The sequence below is a fragment of the Dendropsophus ebraccatus genome, chromosome 3 (genome assembly GCF_027789765.1).
Source record: "Dendropsophus ebraccatus isolate aDenEbr1 chromosome 3, aDenEbr1.pat, whole genome shotgun sequence".
Classification (NCBI taxonomy): domain Eukaryota; kingdom Metazoa; phylum Chordata; class Amphibia; order Anura; family Hylidae; genus Dendropsophus; species Dendropsophus ebraccatus.
In genome coordinates this window covers 201,719,809-201,726,596 of record NC_091456.1, presented here as the reverse complement: position 1 = coordinate 201,726,596, position 6,788 = coordinate 201,719,809, and the positions used below count along the sequence as shown (strand labels likewise).

Below are 6,788 nucleotides of genomic sequence, written 5' to 3'. Positions count from 1 at the left end.
ACTCTCCTTCTCCACCTCATCCCATTCATTGTCTCCTTCTGTCTCTTCATTCACCTCTAGCTCTTCTCTCCGCTTCTCCATGGTCTCCTCCTCCTCGTGGCTCTTCACTCTCCTCCATTGTCTCCTTCTGTCTCTTCATTCACCTCTAGCTCTTCTCTCCCCTTCTCCATGGTCTCCTCCTCCTCGTGGCTCTTCACTCTCCTCCATTGTCTCCTTCTGTCTCTTCATTCACCTCTAGCTCTTCTCTCCCCCTTCTCCATGGTCTCCTCCTCCTCGTGGCTCTTCACTCTCCTCCATTGTCTCCTTCTGTCTCTTCATTCACCTCTAGCTCTTCTCTCCCCTTCTCCATGGTCTCCTCCTCCTCGTGGCTCTTCACTCTCCTCCATTGTCTCCTTCTGTCTCTTCATTCACCTCTAGCTCTTCTCTCCCCTTCTCCATGGTCTCCTCCTCCTCGTGGCTCTTCACTCTCCTCCATTGTCTCCTTCTGTCTCTTCATTCACCTCTAGCTCTTCTCTCCCCCTTTTCCATGGTCTCCTCCTCCTCCTCGTGGCTCTTCACTCTCCTCCATTGTCTCCTTCTGTCTCTTCATTCACCTCTAGCTCTTCTCTCCCCCTTCTCCATGGTCTCCTCCTCCTCGTGGCTCTTCACTCTCCTCCATTGTCTCCTTCTGTCTCTTCATTCACCTCTAGCTCTTCTCTCCCCCTTCTCCATGGTCTCCTCCTCCTCGTGGCTCTTCACTCTCCTCCATTGTCTCCTTCTGTCTCTTCATTCACCTCTAGCTCTTCTCTCCCCTTCTCCATGGTCTCCTCCTCCTCGTGGCTCTTCACTCTCCTCCATTGTCTCCTTCTGTCTCTTCATTCACCTCTAGCTCTTCTCTCCCCTTCTCCATGGTCTCCTCCTCCTCGTGGCGCTTCACTCTCCTCCATTGTCTCCTTCTGTCTCTTCATTCACCTCTAGCTCTTCTCTCCCCTTCTCCATGGTCTCCTCCTCCTCGTGGCTCTTCACTCTCCTCCATTGTCTCCTTCTGTCTCTTCATTCACCTCTAGCTCTTCTCTCCCCTTCTCCATGGTCTCCTCCTCCTCGTGGCTCTTCACTCTCCTCCATTGTCTCTTCCTCTGGCTCTTCGCTCTGTATGTATGTGTGTGGTTACCACTTAATCCTGGCTTGATGGAATACCCTCATTCCACCTCCAGATTTCTTATGCTTTGTCTTCTGTCTTGCAGTTCTGGCTCACTGCCTTGGGGCCACAGTCTTGCTGACCGTCTTGTCTTTGGGCCAGCCCGGAGGGCTCTGGGACTGGATCGCTGCAATCTCTGTTTTGTTGGGATGAAGCCCATTAGCCAGGATGTGGCAGAGTACTTTGGGAGTCTGGGGATCGATCTGCTGGAGTTATATGGCAAGAATGAGACCAGCGGAGTGCAAAGTATAATAGTGCCATCATCTGGAGGGACAGGAAGGTGAGGCCTGGGCAGCGTCCTGCCGAGCTAGTCACATCCGTATGTAGTGACCTTGTCCACCCGCCCAGCTGTAGTGGTCATGTGACAAGGCACTAGATTCGTTTTTTTCTTTACTTAAAAAAGGGGTGTGGCTAGGAGGCTGAGGGGCCTGAATCACGTGGTTATCCTTTATCCTGGCAGTCGCACTCCATATTGCAATGAAGCTCCTGCCCTTCAGACATTTCAGTGACCTCTACAAATGGGATAAAAGGGGTTTTTACTAAGTGTTGAGGGTTGTATAAACTAGTGGAACTGAATAGGGGGATGCCATGATGGGTACGAGGCCCAGCGATCAGACAACCATCAGTAAATGCTTGTCCTATGGCCGATTCTTCTCTTTTTGGAGGATCAGAGCCCATTGTCTGCTGGCAACGTGTCCTGTGTAATGGAAGTAAAGAGCCAGGCCACAGTTTAGCCTCATTATAGCCTGAGGCTAAAGTGTCATAAAATAGCAATCATCTGGGGAGTAGATAGCACAGCTTCTGCCTGCTATATCTCCTGATCACGGCAGGTCTCATCAGTGAGACCCACTGTGATCAATAACTGAATGACATGTCATAAAAAATAACTTGAATATGCAAAAGAGGAGCCCGTGGAGCCTCATTGAAGAGTCTCAAAACACAACTAGCCAGATATCCCTCCGGGAGGGACCCAGCCGAGGGGCAGCTCCTGTTATAGGGCCACTTAATATGGTGGTTTCCGAAGTCAATGTAATGACAAGGGATAAACCAAGGCCAGGTAACCATCCACATACAGCTGTTTCGGGGTGTTGCCCCTCATCAGTGTGGAGCAGGATTCTGGCTAGGTGGGAGCAATGCCTAGTAGAGCCATAAGAGAAACAGATCACTGATCTCAGGGAGACCAGCCAAACAACAACACTGCCGGCTGCTAGTGAAAGCGCTCAATGCAGTGAAGTCCTAGGTGCATTGCCCCCTGGGAAACATGAATATGCAAAAGAAGAGCCAGTGGAGCCTCATCAAAGAGTCTCAAAAACACAGGACTAGCCAGATATCCCTCCGGGAGGGACCCTTGGCAGCAATCTGTTTCTCTTATAAAAAATAACTTGATATATCAGGCAAGTACTCTTTAAGAATAATCTTGTTGTGTGAAACAAGGTGGAGCACTGGGACTCTCAACAATTGCCCCATCAAAGGGATAAACTTTGAGTTTAGGTCAGCCAAGAGAACGGACCTCATCGGTAACCTTGTCCAGGGGTGTAGGGGAAGACAAATGGAACATATGCCAAGGGGGTGTTGAAATGGCAATTCTCTGTGGCCTGGCTCTTTAAACACCAGGGCGCCACACTGAACCCTGTCCCTCATGTTAAAGCCAAGGTATGGCTCTCCATTGTGTGAGAGAATGTGGACGGGGGGGGGGGGGTCTTTGTCCATTGATTCCTTTATGGAACATGCTGGCCCCGTATAAGTCTATACTTGGTTCCGAGTGCCAGACAAGTCTCATACTGCCACCCACTGGAAGGGGAGTGAACTGGTGACGAACCCAAGTGATGGAGTTTCAGCACTCTGGTCCAAAATGTGTAAGGAAACTGAAAACAAAATCAAGTTTCAAAGTTCACATCTGAGCCAGATCTATAGGAGTGTTCTCAAATTATTTTAAGCCAACCCATAAACTGACTGCACAGTAAAGAAAGTTATTACAGGAGGGGGTGCAGCTTCCTGTCATGGGCCATAGATTTAAGATGGTTCTTGTGGTGGTATCGAGCTGGTGTCCTATAACTGATTTTCTTCACCTCCAGAGTCGACCTAGTTGGATGTAAGAGTCGTGTGAACAAGGATGAGCTCTGTCTCTGGGGGCGTCATGTCTTTCTGGGTTACCTAGGTATGGAGCAGGGGACTAGCGAGGTCTTCACGGAGGATGGCTGGCTAAGGACCAGTAACTGGAGAAAGTGGACAGGTGAGGGCTCCCTATCAGATGGGCCTTATACTGGTATGGAAGAAGTCAACTGGTAAGATGTGTCCTATATGTCTGTCTTATTTATTCTCACATCCAGGCAGCGAACGACTAATAAAGGTTAGAAGCGAGGAACCTGGAGACCTGTATATGGAGCTGTGACCTCGTGGATGACATGGCTTCTCTGGGACTGTATATGGAGCTGTGACCTCTAGGGTGACATGGCTTCTCTGGGACTGTATATGGAGCTGTGACCTCTAGGGTGACATGGCTTCTCTGGGACTGTATATGGAGCTGTGACCTCTAGGGTGACATGGCTTCTCTGGGACTGTATATAGAGCTGTGACCTCGTGGATGACATGGCTTCTCTGGGACTGTATATGGAGCTGTAACCTCATGGATGACATGGCTTCTCTCCAAGACCTGTATATGGAGCTGTGACCTCTAGGGTGACATGGCTTCTCTGGGACTGTATATGGAGCTGTAACCTCATGGATGACATGGCTTCTCTGGGACTGTATATGTATGGAGCTGTGACCTCTAGGGTGACATGGCTTCTCTGGGACTGTATATGGAGCTGTGACCTCTAGGGTGACATGGCTTCTCTGGGACTGTATATGGAGCTGTAACCTCATGGATGACATGGCTTCTCTCCAAGACCTGTATATGGAGCTGTAACCTCATGGATGACATGGCTTCTCTGGGACTGTATATAGAGCTGTGACCTCGTGGATGACATGGCTTCTCTCCAAGACCTGTATATGGAGCTGTGACCTCATGGATGACATGGCTTCCCTGGGACTGTATATGGAGCTGTGACCTCTAGGGTGACATGGCTTCTCTGTGGCCGTATATAGAGCTGTGACCTCGTGGATGACATGGCTTCTCTCCAAGACCTGTATATGGAGCTGTGACCTTGTGGATGACATGGCTTCTCTCCAAGACCTGTATATAGAGCTGTGACCTCTAGGGTGACATGGCTTCTCTGGGACTGTATATGGAGCTGTGACCTTGCGGATGACATGGCTTCTGTCTAAGTAAATAAACCTTTTTCAGTAACGTTCCTGGCTATTCTGTTCCTCCTGTAAGGTACAGGTGACAATTTTACAATTGGTGCAATAAATATCTTTACCCACAGTTTAAGCAATGTAACAAATGGTCACTTTAAGCAATGCTTGAATAACAACAGTTACCTTAGTCCCACCATTTTTACACTTCAGAAGCTGACTTAATAGTGCAATGGCGGTAATAGACTACAGCAGTCCCCTTTTTTTTTTTTTTTTTTTTTTTAACTAGACACTAGTATGGGTTTATTTCACCCTTCCATCACCATAGTAACATTATATCTCAATCGTTATGTCTGTCTGTTACAGATTCTCGAGAAGAGTTATCCGTGTAATAGTTGTGTCACTCCCAAGAGGGCGGCACCAGCTACAAGCGCAGACGGTGGAAAGAAAAAGGTAGCAGCAGCGGCCAGTCCTGCTGTTACAAGGGGTCTCCAGTTGGGCGAGTTGACTTCTTCTTGTCTCTCTCAAGTCCTTGATTTGCTCCTGGTACATCCCAGCTTGTTCTTCGTAACCCGAGATCTGTACTTATCCGACTCTCTCGCGTTATCGTGCATGAGAGACTGGAGTTGTTTATGCCACCGATGTCTGTCGTCTTCTTTTTCCTTTTCGAGAGCTTCTCTGAGGTGCTCCTCCATGATTCTCTTTCGATGCTCCAGCTTTCTATACTCGGAGCCTCATCGTTTTTCATGATGGTAACACGCAGCATCTCTTTGGACTTAAAGTCTTGAAGAACCTCCTCAGCCTTTGTGCCCTTTCTTGGCTCATTATTGTACTTCTTTTCTATACGTTCCATTTCCTCTTTAAACTTCTGATATCCCCCCAAATGTACATATGCCCCTTGCTCCACAAGGTCCTCAAGCTCTTTGGAAAGTGATTTGAGCAGCTTTTCGCAATGTGTGCGAGACTCCAGGTCATTCCTCTTGAAAAATTCACTTTTCTTCTGCTCTATAATTTCCATGTATTGTTTATAGAACTGGTGATCATTGTCCTTGAAGGATTTTTTTCATGAATATCTTTAGGGCCTCCTTCTCAGACTCCTCGCTTATCTGTATGATCTGGTCCAGTGTCTCGGTGGGGAACTTGACTTTTTTCTTCAATTTTATCTCCATAATGTTGCGTGGCCTCGTTCACAGCTGCCGTGTTTTGGGCCACAGATATATTGGCTACCACATCCTCCATGCAGGCGATGTTACACCAGTGCTATAAGCTCTTCTATGTGGTGGCCAGAGTTTCCCCGGTCACCTTGTGCGTGTTATCCACATACTTGACGTCAGCTTAGTTATAAATGTAGTCACAGAATTTCTTCGTCTGGGCCATAAATGTAGGACTGTTTCTCCTCAGACACATCATCCATGTTCTGGAGAACATCTTTATCCCCAGTAGGGAGGTCAAACATGAAGCATTTGCGAGACTTGAAGTATATGCGGATGCAATCTCTGTAACGGTTGTGCCTCTCCACCGTGTCCGAGCTCACCTGAGAATTGATGTCTTTTGGCTTCAGGGCACTCTCCAGGTATTCATCCTCAGTGATTGGCCTCCCATTAAACTCCAATTTTAGGGTGACATCTCTCACCGCCCATATGAAGATGGGGAAGTGTCCGGAGTACTCAGCCTCATTGTCTTCATTATCTTTAGACTTCACTTTTATCAGCTCTGCCATTTCCCCCACATAGTGTAGTTTCTCGATTGCATCTTCATCAATGACGGTTTTGCTGTTGTAGACCAGGGCGCTGCTCAGCAGGACGGATAGACAGAAGATCCACGTGTCGTTCTTCTTGTCACCCTTCTCCACATCTCCCAGACCTTCTGTGTCCAGCAGCACCAGAGTGTGGCCCTCCTTGGTGGGATGAGGAAGACATCGCATCCAGATGCCCTTGGTCTGAGCTTGTACAGTGGCTCCAAGATCAAAGCCTTTCTGAGCCCGGCCAGCTTGTTCATGAGATAGGACTTCCTTGTGCGATACAGTCCGACAATGGCCACCACCACCACCGGCTGCTGAATCTGGGATAAGTCAGCGATGGCTGAGGCGTTAGCCTGGATCTTTCCATCTGGCATGTTCTCAATCAGGCACATGGGGCGATCCATCATCAAATGTAAGAGAGGAAGTGATCTGGTGTCTTTTCTCTTGGGGTGTTTGCTGTGTGTCCTCGGAATATCTAAGCCCTTTTTTTTTTTTTTTTTTTAAATATTTTATTTTCATCCATAAAAAAATGACCTACTCAGGGAAGGCCATATACAGCGGCCCTGTCCTGTCTCAGTATACACATCACATAATCTTTTATCCCCCCGTTCCTCCCCACCCCAGGAGAAAGAC

The 6,788-nt window shown here is 48.2% G+C and overlaps 1 pseudogene; it reads right to left on the bottom strand.

Annotated features, from left to right (window-relative positions):
• Positions 1–4,892: 4,892 nt before the first annotated feature.
• LOC138786700 (guanylate-binding protein 3 pseudogene) lies at positions 4,893–6,559 on the bottom strand (annotated as a pseudogene).
• Between the last annotated feature and the right edge of the window lie 229 nt (positions 6,560–6,788).